This window comes from Rhinolophus sinicus, chromosome 3 (assembly GCF_057876585.1).
Source record: "Rhinolophus sinicus isolate RSI-liver-muscle chromosome 3, RSI-T2T, whole genome shotgun sequence".
NCBI classification, from domain to species: domain Eukaryota; kingdom Metazoa; phylum Chordata; class Mammalia; order Chiroptera; family Rhinolophidae; genus Rhinolophus; species Rhinolophus sinicus.
The window spans coordinates 196,071,437-196,098,601 of NC_142503.1; positions in this window are offsets into that span (position 1 = coordinate 196,071,437).

Consider the following 27,165-nt stretch of genomic DNA (forward strand, 5'->3'; position numbering starts at 1 on the left):
CTTAAAGCCCGTGTGACCTCCAGCGTAAGAATTTCCTCTGCTGGACCTTAGTCTCCTCATCTCTGAAATGGAAATAACGAGAAGTCTTCCATTAAGTGCCAAAGGAGATGAGGCGTGCGGCATTTAATAAACGCCCTTGGCATACCATTTTCCTGAGATAGTCCATTTTTTTCAGAGGCTGTTTGATTTAAATTCAGAGAGGACCTCATCCTGGAGCAACAGACATTCTGGAACTCTAATGTGCATAGGGACCAGCTGGGGGCTTGTTGAGATGTGGTTCTGATGCAGTGGGTGTTGGGTAGCACCTGAGGTTGAGACCCTGCATTTCTAGCCCCCTCTCAGGATGCTACTGGACAGTGAAGCACCCTTTGAGCAGCAAGGTGTTAGTGGGCTCTATGAAGGAAGGAGGGAAGGAGGAAGGAAGGAAGGAAGGAAGGAAGGAAGGAAGGAAGGAAGGAAGGAAGGAAGGAAGGGGGGAGGGAGGGAGGCAGGGAGGGAGGGAGGGAGAGAGGGAGGGAGAGAGAAAAGAAGCAGCCATATATATCTTTCACACAAAATTTAATAGGTTCTTTGTCTTCATCCTACATCGGCTCTCCTCCATGCATACACAGAAGCAAAAACACACACCTACAGACACACAAGCGCACCCACACAAGCGCACCCACACGCACACTTGACGACGCACAAACTCCCATTACCCTAGCTGCCTCTCAGGTGAGGACCACGCCACGCCAGAGTTTTCAGAAATGGGTTCTCCAAGGGAATTGCTAATGTCACCCTGGATGGGTCTTGCACTCAGTGCATCCTAAAACCCACATCTCTCCTGCAAGTCCCCTTCCTGTACCTTAAGTGACAATGCTGAATCCGTGACCCCCATGGCCAGCATCTTTGCTCCGGGAATTGCCCAGACAGGATAGCGATCCATTACTGGTTGTTAAGGACCCCACCTTGTTTCCACACCCTCTCTGGCTGAGGAAGAGGATGGACACATCCACAGCCTGCAGCTTGAGCTTCTGGTCCATTGTCCTGCAAGGCAGCCCTGTGCGCGGGGCAGGCCCTGCCCTGACGGCCATTAATTTCTACATGTGAAATGATAAGCATCACTACAAGAGAAGCTCCATCTTGTTGAGCAGTTCTTGCAGGTGCCGTGCTAAATATTTTGTATATTAATGTATTTGATCATGGCTCCATCCTTGCGGGTAGGTACTATGGCTACACCCATTTTACAGATGAGGAAAGTGAGGCTCTGGGACCTGTAGGTAACCTGAATGGCAGGGAGAGTCAGAGGTGGTTCCTGAGTGGGCGCTGGCTGACCATACTCAGCTCTTGAAGCAGCCGATCTATCGCAAAGTCCCCCTTCCTGCTATTTCGTCCTTCCCTCTATGTCTTTCCTTTTAGTGCTTTCTTTCTGTTTTCCTCCTTTTCTTTGTGTTCATTGTTTCCTTGTATTTTCTTTTCTTCTTCTTCCTTGCCTCTTCTTTCCCCGCACATGGTTCCTTTGCTGTCTCCAAGGACATTGCCATGGGTGCCCTTTAGCCAAGGAAAGTGAATCTTACCTTCAGGTGTAGTTAGTGCTGACAGATCCACTGGTGTGGGGAGATGAAGGGCCGTGAGCTGGAGAAAGCGGCAGGCCGTGGTGACGGAAATAGTGCCCTGGGGGTCTGGCTGACGGGTCCTCAGCAAGGTGACCAGCCCAGCGCGTGTGTTGTCGGAGCGAATTCCATCTCATCACACCTGCTACGATTCACAGAGCACAGGCTTTTACGCGTCTTATTTCCTGTGAGCCTCGGAACAGCTCTCATCGTGGGTGTCTGTGACAACGTTCATCTCACAGATGACGAATCTGTGTGCTATAGACTGAATGTTTGTGTCAACAGTTATAAACTGAAATCCTAACCCACAGAGAGAGGTATCGGGAGGTGGTATGAGGTCATGGGAGCACAGCCCTCGTGAACGGGGTTAGTATTCTTACCAAAGAGGCCCCAGAAAGCTCGTTCTCCTTTACTTCCCCGTGAGGTCACAGGGAGAAGACACCATCTATGAACCAGGAAGTGGACCCTCACCAGACACTGAATCTGCTGGCACCTTGATCTTGGACTTCCAGCCTCCAGAACTGTGGGAAATAAATTTCTGTCACTTGTAAGGCACCTAGTCTGTGGCCTTTTGTTACGGCAACTCAAACAGACTGCAATACCAAGTGTCAGCGCTATGATAGGAGAGAGGACCCAAGGCTGCCCAGGGGTGAGTGGTGGGTCAGCAGTGGCCCCTGCCCTGGTTGGCACTTTTTACTATGTGACATTGTCTCCTCTCTTATCCAGGAGCCTAAAAGAAGAAAACGAAAAGAAATTAAGAGAAATGATGGCAATGTGAAAATCAGAGATGGTCATCGTGAAAGAGAACTTACTTCAAAGATGAGAGATTTGAACCCTGAGAGGAGAAAATGCTTGATGGACACTTAGAGGCCACACCGTGGGCTGGCCACAGACCCTGGGCATCACTGTACCACTCTCTGGAATCTTCTCTAGGCCAATGCTGCCCTGGGAAATGGGCTACAAGGCAGCGTCTGCAAGAGATAACCCTTTACGGTGCAGCTCCCACACAAGTGTGCGTGCACACCACACACACACGAGTCGTGGGAAGTGTTAGCTGTATTTCACTTCACTGCATCTAACCCGATGATTCTGATATTTCAGTACGTGCTCGTATGGTTGCCGAAAGCCATCCCCTAAGTTCACTAGTGCAGAGAACCAGGGGTCCGGTTTCATGCAGGTCTCGCCACGTTACTCACCTGGGAAAGCTCATCAAGCACTATGGTGTTAGTGCCCCACGGTGAGCTGGCTTCACACACACACACCTTCTCTTTCCTTATACCCTCATTAGCCAAGACTGATTTCTCAACCAGACAGTCAGGGGTGTGCTTTGGGACAAGGGGTTGCTGTTAGGAGCCAGACTTTTCCATGATGAAATGTTTATAAGGTGATAGCTCCACACAGGGTCCTCTCCCTCAGATTCATGTACGTCGTGATAAAAACCACTGCGATCTGTCCCTATTTGTTTTGTTGGCTTTATCTTTTTTCCACTCCTCACTGTCTTTTCTTACGGTAGTGTGGTTTTCCTTAAATTCCTCAGTTGAGTCAGGCTGTTTTTAGGCTTCGGTGCCATTACTCATTTGTTTGTTCTGCGTGGAATGGCTTCCTCTCTTTTTGAAGACAACTCGAGGACCTCCCCTGAGCATGTCACCTCCCTCCACACACACAGTCCGCCCTTTTCCGAGGGCTCACCTGCTCTCCTCTCCAGCACTGTGCATGAGGTTCCATCTTAGCCCTTTATCTCCCTCTAGACCAATGATTTTCTTGGATCTGCATCTCCTCCAGGTGCTCAGGAGTTGCTGGAGAGGATGGATGGTGCCTGATTCATCCCTGTAGCCCTGACACAGCACGTAAGGCTTGGCATGGAGAGGTTTTTGTGAAGGCTGGTTGAATACATGAAAGAACAAATGAAAAGTCAATGAGTAGCAACTCGATACACCTGGGATGTGCTCCACTGAGCTATAGCTGCAGACTTTTGGGCACCACCTCCATCTGGAAGGATGTGCCGACCTTTATTTATCTGCCCTGGCCCCTGAGTTCTGGCCCTTGGAGCGCTGGCACCTGAGAACATACTACTGTCGCCACCTCTTTCCCTCCTCTTGTGCTGCAAATGGATCCAGAGACGGATCAGGTCAGAAAAACCCAAAGACCTCCCGCTGCGATTCCGTACCTGGGTCGGCGTTACTGTGCAGTGTTTTGCCTCCAGAGGACTCGCCTGTTCCTAAGTCATACTCAGCTGATGCTCACCTCATCTCTACGCTGAGTGCACTGCATTGTATTCAGTGTAACAGCAGAGCACCGTCGTTCGGTTTTCAAATGCACCTCCGACTGCTTCTCCGCTGCGTGCCGCTGAGTGCTGAAGAAGCTCTCAAAGGCTCAGTTTCCTTGTCTGTCAAACAAGGGACAGTAATACAACCTCATCGCGTCTGAGAAAAATTAAATGAGATAGTTGACAGAATGTTCCTGGCCTACAGTGAATGCTCCATGTTCATGGCGTGTGTGCTTGTTTATTTGGATAAGGGTCATTCTTTTTTCTTTTCTTTTTTTTTTTTATTAAATTTATTGGGGTGACAATTGTTAGTAAAATTACATAGATTTCAGGTGTACAATTCTGTATTACATCATCTATAAATCCCGTTGTGTGTTCATCTCCCAGAGTCAGTTCTCCTTCCATCACCATATATTCGATCCCCCTTACCCTCATCTCCCACCCCCCACCCCCCACCCCCCTTACCCTCTGGCAACCACCAAACCATTGTCTGTGTCTATGAGTTTCTGTTTCTCATTTGTTTGTCTTGTTCTTTTGTTGCTTTTGGTTTATATACCACAATGGAATACTATTCGGCGGTAAGAAAAGATGATATAGAAACATTTGTGACAACATGGATGGATCTTCAGAGTGTAATGCTGAGCGAGATAAGGGTCATTCTTGACTCTGAAGGTCTCACACAGTGACAGTCAGCCTGTGAGACCCTGAGCAGGGGCCCGGTAACACCGGGTCAGGCTTCTGACCTACAGAGCAGTGAGCTGATAAACAGGTGCTGTTTGGTGCTGCTAAGTTTGTGGTGGTTTGTTACGCAGCATAGCAAACTAATTCAAGAGTGTGAGGGAGCCTCTCTTAGACTGGAGGTAGGGAGGCTGGGATGCATCTGGTGAGGTACACACTCTGGTGTCTGCTATTGGTGACAGTGGTGGCGGAGTCCCAGAGCGAGAGTTAGCCATGGAGGTCCTTGCAGGAGGTCAACTCTTGGGGGACAACCATTGGCTAGAGGTACAATGACTATTCCCACATGGAGAGGGTCCACTCATGGCCAGGTCTGGGCCATCAAGGGCTGGTTTTGTTAATTTATCTGGTCAGCCACAGAGCCCTTGAGAAGGAACAAGACTGATATGTAGTGTCCGTGTTATTTGGCAGAGGGGATGTGTGTGTATTTCTGCACACATGTGCACGCGTGTACACATGTTGGGGGAATGGATAAAGGGGAGAGTCTCAGAGCCCGGCAGCACCCTGGCACTTGGCATCCATGTTTTCTCGATTTCAATTATGTGGGTTAATTCATACAGAAGCTCTTGAACCAGTGTCTGGTACACAGTAAGCTCTGAAGAATAATACTGCTTTTGTCATTATTGTTATTCTCTGCTAATGAACCCTACACCTATCTCTAAGATTCGTAAGTCCTTCAGGATGCCCAGTCAGTCCAGTGGTCCAGTCATGCAGGGGAATTCCCTTGGGATCCCAGTGCAAAGGCTCTGATAAGTCCTGCCACACAGAAAACTGTTTCAGCCAGTATGGTCCGTACACATTTGATTTTTTTTTTTTTTTTTTTTTTAATGACTGTTGGCCTCTTACAGGAATAGGGTTTTCTATGTGTCTGGCGATTTGATTTCTCCTTCCAATTCAGTGAGGCTTTTCTGAGCTCTGCATAGACAGGCGTCTCTCATTTTGTCCTTTAACGAAGGAGGAGGTGAGCAGGGTAATTCATTCCTCAGCAATTGCGACAATTACATGTGCCCTCTGCACAGCTGTCTAGATCTTGTAAACACCTTTCCACAGGCTCACAATGATCGCGTAAGGTTAGTTCAGTGCTCCACTGTATTGTTGATGGAAATGTGTTTCAGAGAGCCTGTGTGACTTGCCCCAAACCACAGAGCTCGAAGGTAATGGAATGGGGCATATGCTTTAGTTGCCTCAATTTGCAACCCATGCCCTTTGAAATATTTCAGGGTGCCTCTAAAATTAGGAAGTCCAAGTAATTTATAAATTGTGACTTGGGCTATAGATACGTTCAGATGTAAAAGCAAATCCTACTGATGTTCTGTGTAATTGAAACAAACCTCGGCGTGGCCCACAGAGGGGGCTGTGTGTCGGCAGCGATCCGAGGTGAGGGGTGTGTTTGCCATTCCTGATGTGAGCCGTGGCCTGGGCTTCAGGCGCCAGAAGATTCTCCACTGGAAAGAGAAGATGCCAGAGCTTCAGCAGATGGGCTGTTTGCATCTGACCGAAAAGAACAACATTGTATCAGCATCTACTGGGGTTTTACAAAGCCCAGGTAGAGACAAGTGTTGACTAACCGACCATAGGAGAAAAATTAAGTGAGCTCAATCTGTTTTTTGAGAGTCAGTGTCCGTAGAAGGATTGCCACGTGGTTGTTTGTGGGCACCTCTCCTCTCCACCACGGCAGGTTTTCACCTGGAACCACCAGAGCCTGCGCTGCCCCTCATCTCCGCACTGGTCCTGGCGGGCTCTCCAAAGGACACGCAGTGTGGCATCACTGTATTCCCAGCCCTCGGCCCCCAGAAATAACTCCTTGCTCTCTGAGTCTGGGGAGGAAAATAACTTGGTTTGTGTGAGGCATTTAGGTTGCGTTGTTGCCTGTGATTGTGCTGTTGTGTTTTCCTTACTGAAAAGAGAAAGTTAACATTTGTTCCTCCAAACGAGTCTCTTCTCCATCTGGAATCAATGGGGGGCCCTCAGCGGATCACCCCTGAGGACTGGCTGATGTTTATAGGATCTTAATCCTGGGGGGGAGGGCTGGCTGAGGAGGCTGGTAATGGGATAAGAAACCTCTCCTCTCCAGGGCACCAGCTGGAACCCAGCCCAGGCTCCTAATGAGGGGAAGTTTCCAGCTATCCGGAGGCTCACTCTGTGAAAAGAGGGCTGAGCCCAAGGTGGCTTCTGCTCCCCCCCACCCACCCTTTTCCTCCTTCAGGTTCAATGTCAAGGATTTCCACATCAATGCCAAGGAGGCACAGGGACTCAAGGATAATCTGGCAGTTATCAGTTTGGCATGGGTGAGATGGGAACACGTTTCCTCACCAGTAGAAGAGAACCTACTGTGTGCCTCACACTGTGCTGGGCAGGGAACACATTACTTCATTTAACCCTCAGAGAGGGCCCATGAAGATGGTAGTGGTACCTCCACCAGTACAGATGGAGAAACTAAGGAACAGAGAGGTTGAATAATTTGCCTAAGGTTGCACAGGTAATACACCTTTCTGATGACAGAAGCTATAGTCTTTTCAGTGTTTACCGGCAATACTGGGTCTCTTAAATGTTGAATGGTCTAGCCTGGAAGCATCTTGCCCATGGTGGGATAGGATCCACGCACGCACACGCACACACACACACACACACACACACACACACACTCACTCACTCACACACACACACTGCTTTCATCAACAGCAGAATTCAGCATTCAAACCATGTCATAATAAATACCCACAAAATGATTACAGGTTCATGGCTTATAGCAGGGGATAGCATTTTCCTCCCTGAAAGTGGCCAAAAGCTAGTAAACAGTTTTCATTTTGCTGGACATATGGTCTCTGTTACAACTTCTTAACTCCACCATCCTAACATGAAAGCAACTATAGATAATACACTAAAGAAAGGGCCTTCCTGTGCTCTAAAGCATTTAATTTACAAAAACAGGTGATGAGATAGACTGCCTATGGGCCAGTTTGTCAGTGCTTGACTTAGATCAATCCTTCTTCCATTAGGATAAACCAGGGAAGGCTCCCTGGAGGAGGTGCCATTTTAGGTAAGCCTCAGTGAACAGGCGGAATTTGGAATATGAATTTAAGAGAAGGGGTGGGCGTTACAAAACAGAGACCGAAGTGAATGAAGGCATGGGGCAGGAGAATACAGCGTGAATCTAGAAATGGAGAACGCTTCAGTGCAGGAGGTCATCCATGTAGGGCAGCCAGCCGTGTGCAGACACGGCCCAGACGACGTGCAGGCCCAACTTCAGGAGAAACTGAATGCCAGGCAGAGGGTCTCCAGTACGTCTGCAAGCTCTGCCAGTTTTACCAATGTTCCAAATCCTTCATCTGTAGAAGAGGTGAGAACTTGAATCGCCAATGGTTTGAAATGAAGTTAGGGTAGGAAAAATTACATTATGCAGCCACAGGGAAACCTGTGTTTCTGGAATCAAGTGCGGGTAGTCGGCCTGGTCGTAGAGATGGGAGGTGAAGGACCAGCGAGGAGAGACACATAGAGTAAAAGGCTGAAAGGTATGCCAAAATCGAAGATCAGGCTGACTTTTGTGAAAAAATACAGCCCCAGCGGAGTGACCTGAGACCACTTACTTAACGTCTCCTTTAACGTTAAGTTAAAGTGAGTGATGGGTACCATTCAAGATGTAGTGAAGATGACAGGAGATGGTACAAAGAATGCATAAAGCCCATGTAGAGGCATGTTAAGACCCAGGTATGAGGCCGTCTCTCACCTAAGACCAAGGAGCGTGCTTCATTCACAGCAGGCACTGTGGATTTGCTGCCCTGACTGCAAGGTGAGGACAGTCTACCTTCAACTGGGGTGTTTGGGGGTGCCAAGAGTCAGTGGGAGGGCGTTTCTGTTTTACTTGGGAAACCAGGAGGAGCAGTGGCTGTATATCTACACCCCGTTTGTTTTCTACACATCAACTCTCAGTTAAACAGCCCAAGTCTGGCTGTTCCTCTCAGCCTGTGCGTGGCCATTTCCCACCGCCAGGAATGCCTTTTCCTGTCTTCTTCCCTCTGCACTCGTCCAAGGCCCCGGCCAAAGGCTGCCTTCCTGTGAAAAGTCTCCTGGGCTCTTTCAGGGACTCTGTCAACTCTGGCGCTCACACTCCAATGCCATTGGTGTTTTATGGCCCTGGAGCCACCAATAAAACTCAAGTTTCTCAAGAGCAGGTTTTAGTTACCTTTGTGACAACAGCCACTGGTATTTCCATGTTTTGCACAGATTTGGTGCCAATGATTACACAGACTGAAGCATGAAAAACATGTAGTGTAAAAAGCTACTATTTCTTGGTTGGTTTGCATGACCTTGGCATCGTGCTAGGTGGTTTTTTGTTTTTTTTCCAACATCTAATATTTACAACACCCAGTCTGTAGGTCTCATTTTCCTCATTGACAGGAGAGGAAACCAAGGCTCACTGTGACAGTGTCACAAACCCTGTGCTCAAGCTTGAACCGTGAGTCTCAAGCAGCCTCTCTCCTTTCACAGGACTTGGAAATAAAAACACACAAACAAACATGCTCCTTGGCACTGTTCCCTCATCCAGAGCTGTGCCCAGTCAGAGGAACCATTCTGAGCAGTGTCCTTGGAGTTCATTGTGTCAACGCTGCCACACCTTAAATGCACAGGGAGAGCTAATCGACCCGACACAGCTCAACTTCTCCTGCACTTGAGAACTCACGTTTCTCAACCATGAAGGATCTGAAAATGGAGACATCATCCCAGGGCACGAATTGGAGTGGGAAGGGGCCAACAGTGTCATCCTCGATCCAGGGGGCACGGGGAGTGTTGCATTGAGTGTCTGGTTTATAGCTTGCAGTTAGTCAGCGCCAAGTAGCCTTTGCACAAAGAAGGAAGGTGCTGCTCTTAGCTTATGCTGCTGGGCGGTACCAAGACCAGGAGGACAGGGAGGAGCCACCGAGTCTCCGTGATGACCTCTATGATGGGCAGAACCATGGTTCCCTACAACTGTCCCCATCCCAGTAGAACTGTGAGTATGTTAGAACCCAGTAATATGTAGAGCTTTGTAATGCCTGTGTTGGAAGACAAGACTTTACAGGTATAATTAAGTTAAAGACCTTGAGATGGGGAGATTATCTGTTTGGCTCTGAAATGGAATCAAGGCGGAGGGAGGGGGTCCTTAAAACCAGTGAGCCTTTCTCAGCTGAGTGCACGGTCGGCGGAGGAGTGTCTACAAAAGCAGGGTCAGGCAGATGCAATGTTTCTGGCTTTGAAGAAAGAGTGAGGGGCCCCTGAGCTGAGGGACATGGGAGTCGTTCCTAAATGGGAAAAGGCAAGGAAACATCTTTTCACCCAGAGCCTTCTGGAAGGAGCACAGTTCTGCCAGCACCTTGATATTAGCTCAGTGAGAGCCGTGTCTGACTTTGGTTTACAGAACTGTGTGATCACATGTTTGTGTTGCTTTAAGCCACTCAGTTGGTGGTAATTGGTTACAACAATGGTAGGAGACATACAAATGCCCACTCTTTTCCATCCCCCCCACACAAGCCCACAGCCCCATGACAGAGCAGGAAGCTCACCACAGCCATGACCTTCTAGCGCATATGCACACAGTCTGTAGAAGCGTTTGACATGGGCAGAACTTTCCAGAAGGGAGCAATGAAGAGAGGCCTTCCAGGGATGGAGAGATGAGCTCATCCACCCCATGTGGTTGAGCCCAAAGGACATTCACTTCCTTGAAGTCGCACAGTTTAAATTCGCAGACAGCATGGACTAAGGGAACATGTTTGGAGCTGTCAGTCAGTCAGACGTGTGTTCAGAGCCTGCTTTATTCATTAGCTGCATCCTCACCTACAGAGCCTTGTTTGAGGATAACAGCATTTATCTTCTGGTGGTTCCGGGGACTGCACAAGTCTATTAAGTAACCGTTGCCACTGGAACCTAGTAGGTGCTCAATGAATTATATTGTTTTTATTATTTTGCCGTTGCCCTTTAGATTGGGATTTTTGTCCCCCCACCCCCGACGAATGATGGACACAAATCATTCAGGTACTTCACAGGGGGTTAAGTGATAACTAGCAATGCTATGAAAGTGCAATATTTCCTTTCTTAATTTCTGAAAATGTTATTAAAATAATAGATGAATATAGTTTGAATTATCAAGTGATAATACAAGAAGTATAACAAACAAACAAACAAACAAACAAAATATTTCTTCTCTATTCAACCTCAACTCCAGATTCCTGCTTTCCAGAAGCTGTCACTTCATATTCATACTGAGACACACCGTCCAGTGACATTTATTTATTTATCCATGAGAATCCTTTACTCCCAACGTTTTACTTTAGGACACCTGTGTTGTACTCAATAGCTGTGGCACCAAACCTTCTCATGAGTACACAGACGAGTGGTATTTCCTTGGCACAAACCCCAATCTCTTGTGTCAAGGAGAAAGAGACTGAGATACTGATGTCCTACTATGTGCCGGATTTCACATTGAGCAATGTGCCCATTTTTTATCTCATTGGATTCCTTCAACCTCCTGTGGGAATTCTCATCGTACCAATTGCAGGCAGAAGCCAGGATCATATGACTGTATGGTGAGGTCCCCTGCCTGGGGCTACATAGCTAATTAACAGCCAAGCCGGGTTCTAAAGGGAGGTCTGACTGATTTCCTCTGCTCATGGTCTTCCCACCATCCCATGGTCTATCCTGGTTGTCACAGCAGATTTACTGAGGCTGTATTGGCTGTCTGACTACATCAATACTGGGGGCTAGAAACTTACTTACCATCATCATGTTATAGCCGAGAAAACCTTCACTCACGTGGAGGTGCTATGTAACTTGATTAAGATTACCCTACTCATCAGTGATAGAATTGGTATTCAAACCCGACAACCGGATTTCAGACTTCGCATGCTTCACCGCGGGGCTAGAAGCCATCTTCTCTCTTTCTCCTCTCCCTTAAAAGCCGGTATGTTCCGAATAAACAGAATAAAGTTCAAACTCCTTAGCAAGGCATGCAGACCTCCTCATCTCTGGCCCTTGTACAGCTCTTGTCCCCCTTTTCCATATAGCACAAACCTATCAAGAACCCATTGAATTCCTTACAGAGCCAGGAACCCAGACCACGTGGTTGTTTTTTTTTTCTTCTTTCAGCGTTTGCTTATGTTGGAGGCTTTTGCACACCCGGCTCACCCACATCTCTCAAGCTGCCTGGGTATCGTCAACTGATCTTTCAAGACTTTGGAAGGATGTCAGCTCTACCACGAAGACCACTGTGGCCCATCGCTCCAACTGCAGACCCCCGCCAGGATAAACTGGAGAATCTCACTGGGCTCCTGAAAAAGCTGCTGTGGCCCTCTTTCTACACACCAGTGTCCGTCCTTAATTCTCTGTTATTGACTTTCATCTTTCCTGCGTGTTATAAGTTCAACAACTGTCTGGTCAACCTCTACTTTAGCAACTCTAAACACAAACTTTGAAAGTGCTTCAAAATATTTGAAAAAAAAGAAGAGAGAGAGAGAGAGAGAGACAGAGAGAGACAGAGAGAGACAGAGAGAGACAGAGAGAGAAGGCAGAGAAGGCAAGAAGGGAAAAAAAACACACACACAGAAATGTGAGTTGCAGTTGCCTCGCTAATCCGAGTCCCTTTTTATATTCGTGTTAACACACATATAAATATTGGGGATTCCTGTTGCTGAATTCAAGTCTGCAAGGCTGTGGTCGTTCATATGGTTACGTCATTTAAGAGGAAATCACTACATTTTTTAAAGAGGAGCCAGACGGAATACTGAGAAGTGTATAATGGGACAGAAAATAATAAAATCCAGAAAGCAATTGCCATAAGTGTAATGTCCACCTCCCCCAACACACATATCAGAAAAAGGCTCTGCGTGTGCTAAACCTGCAGTAGCTAAAAGTCATTAATTAAAACCATTTCCAAATCTACTTTGACCAGAATGATTAACCATGTTAATGGTTAATTGGTCTGTTATAAGAATTCTAAAGGCAAAATAATAATAAATATTATTGTCACACCAAACCTATTATTATTATTATTATTATTATTATTATTATTATTATTCTAAATCAATGGAAAAAGAAAACATAGGTGGACATATCCTTCTAACCACTAAGAAAATTTTAGACTGATGAACTAAAACAAACAAACAAAAAAAAAATGAAAGGAAGAAAGAAAGAAAGAAAGAAAGAAAGAAAGAAAGAAAGAAAGAAAGAAAGAAAGAAAGAAAACTTAGAAGCAGTGGAACCAGTCCATCATAGTCTGTTAAGGAAAACACTTTTCTTTTATGTCAAATAAGAAGGCATTTCTCATAGTCCAGTCTAGGCATTCTCTCCAAAGTTGACTATGCAAACCCTTTTGGGGCTCTATTTAACATGAGGCTGTTTGTCTCCTTCCAAAGTTGACCATTTGCTACAAGAATGAAGACATTCCAGAGCCTTTTGTTCTGAAGAGGGTCTGCTCTTTAAAGCCAGGATGGAAGAGGGAAGTTGAAATCAGCCAAAGACCTGGCACAGTGAGACCCGTAAAGGACACCCACTCACAAATTAAAAAGTAGAGCAAATGAGCCACAGACGGCTGTTGCGCTACCAGGGACGCACTTGCTGCAGCTCCCAGTCATGTTTGTGACAAGCCTGAGGCCTTGTAACTTGCTTGAAGTCTGGAAATCTTCATCTGCGAGCACTTCCTGTGTTTAACTTGCTCACACACGGATCCTCTCCTGGCCCCTTTACAAACTCTTTCCTTGAGGGGAAATGGAAAACCCAGGCATTGTTTCAGGTTTGTATAAAGTCCTGCTGAGAAAACCTTACATTCCACACTTCTGGTTCCATGAAAGACTGTTTGAAGTGGATTCCAGGTACTGCAAATTAAAAAAAAAAAAAAAGTCTGATAGTCTTTTTTTGAAGGGAGAAGGGGGCAATTGCAGGAGGCTGACTTTTGTGTTTGCATGTCTGATGTTATAAGAAATCTTGAAGTTTTGATAGACTTAATTCCTACCGCAGGAGTGTATAAAATAGCAGGGTTAAACTGCCAACAAAAACCAGGACCACACCAGGAAAGCCACTGGCTTTCAAGTGGCTACCTGCCAGGTCCTCCCTGGCAGAATCCCAGCGAATGAATGAATGTACAATACCCCAATGTGTCAAGCTGGACATGGCCTTGCCCTGGTCTGGGCTAGGTCAGAGGGGGACCATTGCTCATCAACACACTGCCTTCCATGGCCAAGTATAGCTTTGTCCTTCAAAGGCAATGCCTACGAAGAGGAGTTTTCCAGAAACCCATTTATGAATTTGCAAACACCCTTCTACGCTTCATTGGTTTTCTCTGTGTATATGTGCGTGAGTGCGGGTGTCACTATTTTTTTCCTACCCAAATCCTTTACCGATTATGACAACTCACAGATCTTTCTTTGTCTTTTCCTAGTTGCTGCCGTTCAGACCAATTTTCGTCTTGCATATGATTTTAATACAAGTGCTTGTAATATGATTGCATTAACTGTTGAGCAATATCGCCTCAGCCGAACCAAACCACAGAGTTCTTTTTTTAACTGCACTGGGAATGACTGCGCTCTATCTGGAGCATTAATTCTCCATTAAAGAACACTGGGCAGAGAAGCCGGGTTTTAAGCGGTATGTAAATATGAATTTGGATGGCTGGGTGCAATGATGCAGGAGAAGAACGGGGTGGGGAGGTAAACGGTACACATTTTGCTCGGAGTCAAGGGAAGTTCTCCTTTCTCGCTTCAGAGATTCTAGTGACTTCCTGGAAATGGGCCCTCTTTCAAGTTTGGCATTTCATAGGATGGGCAGCGTGGCTTTTTCCTTTTTACTTCTCGAGAAGGGAATTCTGGAGAGTTCTGTGAGTTGGGGCTGGTGAGCAGAGGCAAGAAAAGTCTTCTGTGGTTTATGTAAAGAAATAACTCTTCATAAGATTCTGAAGGTAACGTTAGGGTGGTCATGATGATGGTGACAAAAAGAAAAAGAAGGGGAGGAGGGGAGGAGGAGGAGAGAAAGATGATTTGGTTTGATTCCATTCTGTTTATCTATATATGAGTGTTAGAAATGTGTGCAATCAGTATAGAAACCATATGTCTCGGTTGTTTTGTTTGACTATTTGTTTCCAGAGCAGTTTGATGTCAGAATTTCCATCCCATTGTCTTAATAAAACAAAAAGGATGCTACAAGTCCACTAATTGCAGGATAAAAACTGTATCCTTTTGACATGTAGCCTTTTGACGTGGAAATATTCCAAGAATTGTTTTTGTCAGACCACGTACCTAGAAGTTTTCTTCTGATTCAGAAAATACGGTGACCCTGTCGTTTAGAGAAACGTGTGTACGTGTGTGTAGAGTGGGGGAGTCAGACAAAACCTAATTTATCTTCCGGTACCTGTTGTTTTGTTTGTTTGTTTTGTTTTGTCTAATTCTTGTTAGAAGAATAACACAAGCCACCCAAAACTTCTGGTTCATTCCCTAAGCCTCAAATTCAAATGGATGTGTCCTTTGTGTCTAGTTGTTTGAATTTTTTTTTAAACATATTACGAGTATACAATATATGGGTATATATTTTTTTCTGTGCATTTTTTATCTAGGTTCACATTTGATGCTCTTTGCTTCACTTAGAGACTACAGATCTGATAAGGGTGACAAAAGGTGACCCCGTTCTTATAACTCCAGAGCAGCTGCTAATGATTTTGATGATTAAAAAAATGTAGTTCGTGGATCTGTCGTTAACAATGATTTCATTCTTCCCCATTCCCCCACCTTCTTGTCCTTTGATATCAGGGCAGAGCCTTCTTCAGCTCTGAGCTGATGTGCCTGCAAAATGTCATCTGGAAATAGTCTCCTCCCCCTGCTTTGGATGATGTGGCCTGATTCTAGCGAGGAACACATTTGTGTACACTCTTCGTAAGGACTTCTCTTGGCAGTGACGCTGGTCAGCCCAGCTAAAGGGGTCTCTGGTTCCTGAAACTTGAAGAGCAGCCTGTGCTGATGACAAGCCAGGGGTTGCTACCCAGGGTCCCAGAGTGAAGACTTGCTGCTAAAGAGGCCCAGCCTTTTGAAGGCTCCCTGGGAGATCGGAAAATCTCTTTGAACCTACTCACTGGGCAATGCCTGTTCAGACTTGCCCCAAAGTCTGAGAGTACCTCCCTTTAATGAACCAAACTATAATGAGGACACTATACTATTTTCATTCAATACACATAAGATTAGAAGCAGGCTGGCAGTGATGTACCAGTGATATTTAACAATGGCTCTCTGGGGGGAAACAACCGTAAGTAGTAGCATTTGCCGCTTCCCATGGTGTAAATATACACCACCACTGCCAATGTTAAGCTACCGACATGACCTCCTTGAACGTGCAATAGGAGAGAGGTGCCCGCGGTTGGCTCTCACAAGCCAGGACTAGCTGACCCCTTTGCCACACTGCTGTGGATGCTGAAACAGAGGAGGGGAGGGCACCGGAGTGGGAGAGCAATGACCTAGCTTGGATTCCAGCTGTGCCCTTCCCTAGCATAGACAAGTTACTTTGGGATCTTCTGTTAGTGCCTCGGAAAAAATAGGAGAGTGTCTTTCCAGGTGGGAGTGACTGCCGTGAGGAGCCACCGAGGAAGGTTTCTCTGTCACGAATGACACTGACAGGCGCCTGGACTGTGCTGTGGGCTTCCCAGGAGCCCTCGTTTCATCCAACTGCACTTTCTGATGTGGGTGCTGCTATTATTCCCATTTCACAAGGTAAAATTTGAGTCTTGGGGAGGTGAAGAAACCTCCTCATAAAAGACACCAGCGCACTGCAGCATCTCTGCACAACCCTTCATTCCACTCCCCCAGGAGACGCTTAATAATTTTAGTTTTTAAGCTGGAAAAATATGCATTATAGGTAGATGAATATTCCCTTGGAATCCTGAAATCGGGACAGATATCCTTAAGAGAGGGAGGTAGCTATGACCCTCGGTCTGACACCAACACACATGGCATCGTTTATAGCCGTCTGTTGATCAAAGAGTGGTAGGCCGTAGAGAGGAGTCAGGACTTTCATTCTTGAACATGGGGTTCATTGCTCCCAGGGGGCTATGGAGGGAAGCTCGCCATAGCTCTGACTTACTTACATTTCATTCCTTAAGGAAGCAATGAAGAAAGGTCACAAATGTGGGATTACCAGACCCTAACTTCTCCCCCGTCTCGTCCTTTACTAGTGGAGTGAACTTGGTTGAGTGACTTCCCTTATTAAGGTATCAGGAGAACCTCACCTGTAAATGAAAGATATTCATAAATTTTTCATTGATTGTGTGTGTGCATGCACGTGTGTGTGTGTGTGTGAAAGTGAGAGAGAGAGAGAGAGAGAGAGAGAGAGAGAGAGAGAGAGAGAGAGCGCTCATATAATGAGTGTCAGCTGCTTGAGGGCAGGGGGTACGTCTCCTAGGCTAGCGTCTTCAGCATTTATTCAGCAGTAATGCTGTCCCTATTTGATGAATGAGTGAGCCAACTGCCTGGAACAAACATCAGCACCCACAAGACACTTAATAGGTGGCAGTCATAGGTACTCCAGTCCCAAAGATCCAGTAAAACCACCTCAGACTTTTGGAAAATGACAGCTCTGTGGTTTTATAGTTTCCAAATCAAGACGAGATACATATTTCTTTAATGTGAGCATACTTTCAATGTAAAACAGCCTCTCCGAAGCGACAACAACAAACAGCTAATAAATTGGGAATAAATAATGTACAACACTGCAAATTGCAGCTCCGATAATCTATCATACATCTGCTATGGAGAACGCAACATAACAATAACCTTTGATGTAATTGGGCTCCTGAGCGGTAGCATACGCTTTATAATAGCCTCATTGACATTGTTTTGCACCCAAGGAATCAAATTAATGCCTCCTTGCATATTAAGCGTTATGTGGTCCTGTCTGTCTTGGAAGTGCATGTGGGCTGCTATTAGCATTAACAGGAGTCAGGTCTGGGCGTGGGGTGTGGGGAGAGACCCTTGGGTTGCAGTGGAGAGGCCAGGCAATGTCCTATTGATTTCAGGGGGACTGTGTGTGCTTTGAAAAGCCTCGCAGTGGTTCCGGAGGATGTCTTTCCAAGTCTGGCTGCAATGTTAATAGAAGTGTCAAGTAATAACAGCTTAATTGTATGTGTGAGCGTGCAATATTGACACATACAGTATATCTCCTTCATCGTTTCCGTGAGCCACTGTGATGAACTCTACTCAGAACCCGAGCCACACATTAGCCGTGCTCATAAATACTGATCTGGCCAATTCCATCTCTTTGGCACCAGAAGGGCAGTTTCATTCTAGCTGCTTCAATCCTGGTTTTCGAAAGCAGAGTAGGAAAGCAGTGCTGAGACCACTATCAGATCTAGTGCATTTTTTGCCATCCTTCCCCAGGACAGTTTATAGCACTGTTCTCTCCCATCCGAGGGCAGGGCAGGGAACAGTGTCATCACACGGCACTGCAGTCCTCGCGAAGAGGAAACACAGAAGGTGAGCGCTTCCTTCTTCTCCAGAGAGCAGTAGTCTGTGTCCGGTGAGCCCATCTCCCTGCGAGTCCAAAGGTCGCCTCTGCCCCACCACTGACATTAGGCAAATGGACTCTGCCAACTAGCTTCTATTCATTATCCGGCTGGAAACCCAGCGTTCCAAGTACCAAGGCCTGGAAGCTGAGCAGCGCTAGGCAATTATCTGTTTTGAAGGAATACACTGATTTGACATTCTTAAGAAGTCACAGACGTCTGATTTCATAATATAATTTGTAGAAGTAAAAAAGGCAAGTTAAACATTTGCTTACACATATCATGTTTACATGTGTTCAAAGAACTTTCCAAAACTTTGCAGTCTCATCCAACTGCATCTTTTTTAAGCTCGCTTCGCTCTTGTAGGTTTGCAAACAAATTCCACAGCACATTCAACCGCAAATTGATTTACTTTTGGGGAATCTCCTTGAGTTTCACGACTTTCTTCTTGCTGTTTAACGTACACACAGATGCAAAAAAGAAAAAACAATCTCCTAACACAGGAACACAAATCTGGCACCCGGAAGAGTTGGTTTTTTTCATTTATTCTCAAAGTGAAGGGGAAAGCAGCAATGGAAGCGATCCAGATCACCAAGGAGTGTGCAAATGACTTCTTGGGCCCCGCCAGCAGTGTGACTGACAGCCGCGGCTCAGGGCAGCTTGCAGGAGGCGGAGAGGAGTGTCCCCATGTGAGGGAACCAGGATATCCAGCCTTCCATTACTCAGCCACCGGCGTTCACGACTGGAAACATCTTCCAGTGAGTTGTTTCCCATACCTCCCACTGGGTAATCAGTCCCTGAGTCCAAGTCCTGCATACTGTCCTTCCCTGTCTCTTGAATGCCCTGCTCTTGCTCATCCACACCCATGTCGCCCCGTCACATAGCACCTGGACACTGCCAGCACCTCCGACACGGTATCACTGCGTCCAGCCCCATTTCTGCCATCCGTGTCCTCATGGCTTCCAGAGGGGGAATCATAAACCGCACGTCCGATCCCAGTGACACCCTTGCTAGACTTACAAGGATTCTCCTTCCCTCCTGACGAAGGTCCCACTCCTTAGCATGACTTGACGGTCTTTTAGGATCAAGCGCCTGCTTTCTTTGACAAGCTCATCCCCGTGAGCACTGTTCAGTCTCCCAAGAAGTTCTGTTTTGCGTATATGCCGTTCTGTCTACGCCACGGGGCTTTTGTACACTCTCTTCCATTGACCAGCAACATCTATCCTCTTGTCATTTTTTCATCTAGAAAACTCGTACTCATCCTTTGAAATCGGTTCAGACACACTTCTGGAAATCATCCGTGAGGCCCAAGGCAGGGTCAGGACCTTCTTCCCTCTGTCCCAATCACCCTGCACTGCTCTACCACAGCACTTGCCATCCTATAGGGTTACTTGCCCCTTTACTAGTGTTTGTCTCACTAAGATTTATTTTTCATGAGAACTGGGCTGTGTCTATCATGGGCTTGAAAATTGTGTCTCGTTTAGGACCACATGTTGGTCACCTCTGTATGTACAACATCAAACAGGTCCTGGAATGCAGTAGGCACTGCAAAAAGGTCTCCAAATAAACGTGAATGAATTAGGTGATGAAAACGGACTGGTATGTAATAACTCGAAAGGGTATGGCTTGGACCCTTCTACCTGCCAAAGGTCCCTCACAAACTGACCCAAACTTATTGCAAGAGCCAGGCCACTGTTTGCTGTGGACTCTATGGCTGATGGGTACGGACACCGTTAACTCAGGGTCCTGGCAAAGCAATGTCATTACATTGACCCTCATATTTAGACTTTACCCTTCCTCGCCCCCCGACCCCCACCACAGCACCTGATGATGTGACCCACTGGAGCTGGAGGGGGGCCTCAGAGAAGGTGAGCACATAAGGAGAATGCTGTCACCCAGTGAAGGTGAGCACGAGAGAGCTGGAGAGCTGCATGGAGCGAGTGAGCGAGGGCAGGGTGCCTCTTCATCCCACTGAGCCGGCGCAGGGCTTATCTGGCCACGCGCCTCAAAGGTAGCGAGCCAATGTGTCTTTGGCTGGCATTTCAGGATATGCCCTGCCCCACACCCTGCTCCACGAGAGGGTGAAGCAGCTTCCCTCTGAGGTGGAGCCCCCACCTCCACATGTGCATCTCGTTAATTTTAGGGCATCTCCAGAAGTTTGGTGACAATGCCAAAGGCCAGGCCATCAACCAAAGGGCTCCACTGAATGCAACATCAGTGGCACAAAATTAAGAAGGCCGAAGTTTACCAACAAATACGCCTTTCAGTCTGCCAGACTTCTGTCCCTGAATAAAGGAGCATATGTCCAGCCTTTTGCCTTCCAAGGTTTCCGGTTTTGCTTTTTGTTTGTTTGCTTTCAAGAAGTTGGTATATAAGCCAGTGTCTGGGCCATAAAGGGTGACTCCGAGAGATCTCATTAGTTTGCAACCTGGTTGGCAGCTGGCTGCCCCGGGCAGCCCTCATCTGCAGCCAGAGCTCTGCCATTAAGGCTTGGAAACCCACAGCGTTAATAGGAACCAGGCAGGGAAAGTGAAGTTGAAACCAGGAACGTGTTGAGAAGGCTTCCAGCTCTGCTCAGCTGTGTGCGGCCTGGTTCAATCACGCGTTGCCGCAGCTCGGACTGGAGCCCCCCAGAGGACAGCGTTGGCAATGGGAGTCTGGGGCCCAGGATCCAGCTCTTTCTGGGTGCCTCCCTCCAAGCTGACAACTGACACAGACCCCTCCAGGGTTCCTGGGAGCCAACCCGGTGTTGAAACCCTGCCCCGCCATGTGACTCAGCCAGAACGTGAGCGATACGTTGGAGGTTTCCAGTCGATTCTTCAGACCAGTCCTCCCAGCTTTTGGAGAGCTGGGGCCGGGGGCAAGGCTGGACGGACTAGACGGGCCATTTGGCACAGAGCTTCCTCCCACAGGCCTGCAGACCTCCAGGCATGACTCGTGCCTGAAGGAAGCAGGCGTGGACACACACTGATCTCCAGGGTGGTCACCTAATTAGGATAATTAATTGGACACTATCTATCTGTTGTGTTAACTTCCAAAGCCCACCCCACAGCTGCACTTGGAAGAGGAAATGAACGGAGAGGATGGCTTTCTGCAAGGCTGTGGCCTCATGGCCTCTCAGGTGCTCCAACATTTGCTAAGGGGCATAAGCTACTATCCTGCCACTCACACGCATGCCGCCTTGGAATTTGCATGTCCCTGAGGATCTCAGTGTCACTGCCATTCAGAAGCACAACTTCCAGCCTCCCTGCAGCTTGGGGCACCCATCGCCGAAGCTCTGTGCTTCCAAAGTGAATGCAGCTGCTCTGGTCAAAGGGGCATCAGGGTGGATGGGATGGGGGTGCTGGGGCAAGAGGGAAACCCCAGTGCAGCCCCAATCATGACTAGTCTTCAGGACATAACAGAGTGAAAGGTCCTCTTGAGGATGGGAGTCTTCAGGCCTGGCAACATACATGACACTAGTACATGTGAAGTGAACGGCTAATCAATAGCTCGGTTTTCTGCTTTTCCCTTTGTGACTTTTACTTTGGGTTTGTTTTTCTTTGTGAAACCCCCTGATTCAGAAAGCAGAGCTGTCAGGTGATCTCATAACATGCACAAGGGTGCCACCCATCCTATTCTATGTGTGTGTGTAAAAAATGTATATATGTATATATATATATGTGTTATGTGTGTATATGTGTGTGTGTGTGTGTGTGTGTGTGTATACACACATGTATTTCCCTTTAATAATTCCCTTCAATTATTTTCATTGTTGAAAAACTGGGAAAATACTGAATACATGAGAAAATGCAAATTATTTACAATTGCATCACCCAGAGTTTAAAAACTGTTAACATCCTGATGTACTTTATTCTTCCAGCAAATATTATTTTATGTATTTGAGATCACACTGAATAAACGATTTTATACATTTTTTATCAATTAATGTTGTATTGAAGGTAGATTTATTTTCCTCCTTCCTCAGGGACACAAATCTATTTTAGGTCAATTTTAATTTTTCTTAATAAAGATAAATTTTTACATAATTTGAGAGAAAGGAAGAGGGAATAGAATTCCTGAGTTACTTTTAGACACTTCATTAACTGACATCTGCCTGTTCTCTGGATTTCTACAGCCTAGTGGTAGTTTGAACCAAAAGGAATAAAACCACCTGCTATCCATGCCCAAAATATAGGTCAATTTTGCGAAAGGAAATTAGCTGCGCTGAGCTGAACTCCCTTACAGAAGGGTCACGTGAGATCCAGAAGGGTGAAAGGAGGCAGCCAGGAGACAACAGAAAGACCCCTAAGCCCTGCTCCTGACAGCTCGGGCAGGAGGCTGCCTGGGTGTTTAACTTTCCATTAGCTATTTTGCTGTTGTATTTATTTACTGATTTCAGCAGTGTGAAAATCCACAGGTAAGAGATCACCTTGCATTCCAACTATAAATAATCACTATGTTTCTTAACCAAATTAACACTCCTCAGACCAGGCCTAGATGGAAGTTCCATTAGATATTTTCAATGGGCCTTGCCATAATGAGATGGGGCATTTTTTTTTTTCTCTTGCTGTGTATGCATGAGTTTTGGGAGAAGGTTGTCTACAGGGTTGGATTAATAAAATCAGAGGCAAGCTTAAGCCTACTATGATATCAGACCTTTATTTCATTTTGGTCAGAATAGATTTTAAAAACAAACTAACAAACGAACAAAAAAAACACACCTCTTCTTGGTTGAGCATTCAATTTACCAATTTGTAGATCTGGTCGTAGATGGGCAGATATATGAGAGTTCATTTTATCCAGGAACACTTGGGAAAATTCCAAGTGATTGTCTTTCATGAACTACTCCTTTGTGCCAAAAACCATGCCAAACAAGACAAATTCAAAGACGAGTTATGTCCCAGACTTGCATCCAGGAACTTTGTGGCCATGTAGCTATAAAAAAAAAAAAAAAAAAGTATCAAGAGCTGTGATATTAATCCACGTTAGAAACTGGAAAATACCATAAGTGACGAGCAGCTAAACCCTTCTTCTCTCAATGCCTCCACGTCATCTTTAAAATGAGGCCAGTATTAGTTCCTGTCTGTGAGGCTGGTGTGAGAGGTAAATGTGACCATGACTACCTGTATACATCAGGTACTCAACAAAGAGTGACCAAAAAAAATAAAAAGCTAGTGTTATCATCATAATCAGTGAAGGACTCCAGGGGCAATAGCACATCTGACTGTAATTCACGGTGGTACTGGTGACTTTTCCCTGGGGGGTCTGCACAGCTCAGGCAGTAGGCCTACAAACAAGGAAATCTTTCAGCACCTGCTTCTTCCCAGGTGTTACTGTCAACACATTTTCTCTAACTGGACAAGCCGTTGTCCCCTTAAATAAGCCAGGGGTCTAAGGTTAGCGAGCAGGACTGGCCCAGAGCACTCAGATCAGGGAAATGAGTCCGACTGGAACCCAAGGCCAGCTGATGTCCAGTCTCCATGCTCAGGGCTCCATGCCACGCTGCCGCTCACCCTGTCTCTCATCAGACTGGGGACAGGATTCCATGAAGTCATGCATGGAGGCAGCCAGTATGGACAGGGTCAGCTGCCGCTTCTAACGGTGCACACATTCTTCCATCCAGCGGTGCTCGGCACGTACTATAGGCCAAGATCTATAGTGGGCACTGGAGAGCACAACCGCATAACTAACTCCCCACCGTGTTTTATAGGACGCTATAATCCGGAGGAGAAGAGGGCGGGTAGACAGTAAATGAAGCTCAGTCTAATCAGCTTAATACACACCCCCACCACCTCTTTTCTCCTGCTCTGGATTGCTCTCCTGTCTCTCACATCTTTTGTGAGATCTGTGTTTGGATAAAGCCTTGAAGTTTCAGGTCTCCTCTGGCCCTTTATCCCACAGCTTTCTCTGCTGACTTATGTCCGCAGGACTTACTTAAGTCCTTCTGCCAAAAGACGTTCTCCTTTCTAAAATTCTAAAGAGGAATTACAGAGCCCACTTCTTAAGATGCACATGGCACTTTTATCATACAATTCTTAGCTTTGGCTTAGACTTACAGTTCTCCGTATGACTTAAGAGGAAAAACTCTAGTTTCCATTTCTCCAGGCACTGTCAACGGTGCACAGTAGGCAGTTAGGTATGTTTTGATTTACCAACTTTGAAACCTTCTAAAAGTGAGTCACGGAGGTACATGCAACTCTGGAGAGCCAGAGGCTGGCGTTGCACGGCCTGGCCAATCAGAACGCGTAGATCTCTAACACCTTGTGTGCCTAAAAGGAACCACTGAGAGATGTGATTGATAAATGAGTCAGACCTCAGACTGCCTTCCGGACGACTGATGACCTTGTTTCGTCTGGAGTGAGACGGGGGAGGCAAAGGCAAGCTTGAGTGTGCCATAAACAGGATGTGTCCATGAGTGCAACCTCTCCACATTAGCAGGTCAGCCCCAGCGTGGGGATGGAATGTTGCCCAAAGCAAACTGGGCAGAAAGCCGTCAATGCCCTCTGTCTAATCAGCCAACATGATTGGGTTTCATTGGCTGGTAGGGGTCAGACCGAAGCAGACCTATTTTAGCCCTTCATCAATTCATGTGTGTGTGTTGCCAGTTTATTCGCTGGATGAGCTTTCTTGTACCATCAGCTTGGGTCCTCGGTGAATCTTTGAATGCCAATCTCAAGCAAGGGAGCAAACAGCTTTCCTAGGCCAGGGAAACTGTCCCATGAGTCAACAGAGAAACAGTCGCTGCCATCAGCCATGACTTTGTTTGTTCTTTGTAAATTCAGACGCAACATTTTCACCCTCTGGGCACTGACTCATTTAAAAGGGTGAGGTCTGCAGACGTCCCCAGGAGCCTGGGCCCCAGGAAGCACAGAGCTGTGGGACCAGCTCAGGGTCTTGGGGAGTTCTTATGTTCAAGCCAAAAGAAAGGGCCAGGTTCACGCTGGTGCCTGGAGAGCTTGGTGACCCCTTTGGAATGAGAGCTATGACCATTTGCACAGATCTGGGTGAAGGACAAATACGTTCCCCTTGGAAGGTTTCTCTTGGCAAAAGTAAAGCCAGAGTAAGCAGTGATCTTGTGCCCATCCCCTGAGCACACTCTGCTCGCATGTCTACCGTATGTCAGGGACCATGGGAGGGTGGATGAGGAATAGACTTATTGGGCAAAGCCTCTGTCCTTAAGACACGCAGGGCTGCCCACCAAGCTTGGGATGACAGTACTGAAGGCACATGCAATAAATGATGGTTCTGTGAGGAATGGCGTGGCCCAGGCTTTGAGGTCAGACAGAAACAGGGTCCAAGCCCAGGTCTGTCCTATTTTTAGCTATTTGTCCTTGGGTATAGTCTTGCTTTCAAAACCTGAGTTTGAAGTTTTTGGTGTTTTTTTTTTTTTTTTTCCCTACTACAAAGCATAATATTATGTAAAGTGTGCAAAGCACTTAGCCCCCCAGCCAGCACCTAATACCTGCTAAACACACGTGAGCTTTATCATTCTCACCGTGATTGCTATGACCATCATCATCACCATCATGGTCACCATCTATACTCACAGCTTGAGAGAAGCCTTCACAGTGAAAGAGCTAATCAAGCACAGTTTTGAAAGACACACAAGGATTGCCAACGTGCCTGAAGGCAGAAACACACCCAGAGAGAAGAAAGAGTTTGTGCAAAGACTCGGGGTACGGGGCGGAGGAGAGGGGCCTTCAGAGATCAGTGGCAGTTAAAGTGACGGGAGTGAAACGTGGATTTCTGGAGGAACTGGAGAAAGCGGTGTTGGTACCTGGGTCTTGTGAAGAGCTGAGGCGTGGCCTGACGGGTCGGGATCAAACCATGAGAGGTCTGGAATGGTACACTAGGGAGCACACATACTCTGCTGGGAAGAAGCGGAAGTCACTGACAGCACTGGACCGATGCTTAGCGGTGGTGAGGCAGCGGGGGCTGGAATGTGGGTTGGAGGAGACTTTGAGGCCTGCGTATCTAGAGAAATCAAAGAGAAGAAGTTACCTAAAGAATAGAGTGAATACTAAGAGCAGCCAGCCAGGAGAAATGCAAGATGGGGGGCTGGGGTTTGTCCTCCAGCCTTAAGACGGGTTTCTTTCCCTTGCACCACCAGCCTCCCCCCAAAAAAAAAAAAAAAAAAGCCTTTTCCTTCATCAGTTCATGAAACAATGGAAAAGTTGTGATTGAGAAATATATTTGCAAAGGAAATTACGACTGCAGAACTGACTCGCAACATTCTTGGCAGATTTCAAATGTGGATTCTCTCTTCTGATGTCTCAGATTGATGGCCATGGGGAGACGGAATTCCATGTAGCTAGGAGAATCTGCTTCCAGAATCTTCCAGCAAATGACATCTGTAGGTCCAGATCCTTCAGAAGATCTGAAAGGATTATTGGGGGGTGGGAGGAGGGAAAGAAAAGAAAGGAAAGGAAAAACGTCTATGATTTCTTCTTTGTGGACTAAGTTCTCTGGTTCCATTTAAAAGCGATTATGATTTAAAAATGCATGCCCCCAACTTTTCAGGAAGAGATCTGCTGTGTAATGTAACAGACCCCTGAAACATTGCTTTTCATTTATTCAGAACTTCTGCTACGAATATAGAGATGAAACCAGCATGCCTGCCTGTAGGGATCCCGCGTCCAACACAGGACCCAGGCTGGAAAACGCTGGAATGGAGGCGATACAGGGAGCAGAGTAGGAGCTCAGAGTAGCAACCTCATCGGCCTGGACGGGAAGGCAGGGCTTTTGCAGGAAGACGAAGATAAGCTGCCTGTGCCACAGTAGTGGAGATGCATTTGCCATGTGGTGACCATATTTTTTGAATCAAAAATCGGGATAGATGATCTGACACAAGGTCTGTCGATGGGACAGAATATTTGAAATCAAGGCTGTCCGAGGAAACCCAGGACATATGGCCACCATAACCCCCGATCATTATCATGCACAGATCGGGCATGGTTTGATCCACAGAAAAACCAAAGCCAGGATTCAGGCAGATAATTTGCATAAATACTTAACTACAGATGTGTAAGAACTGTATTTCCTGACTGTATCTATCAGACCAGGCAAAGGCTAAGGTCCTAAGTAAT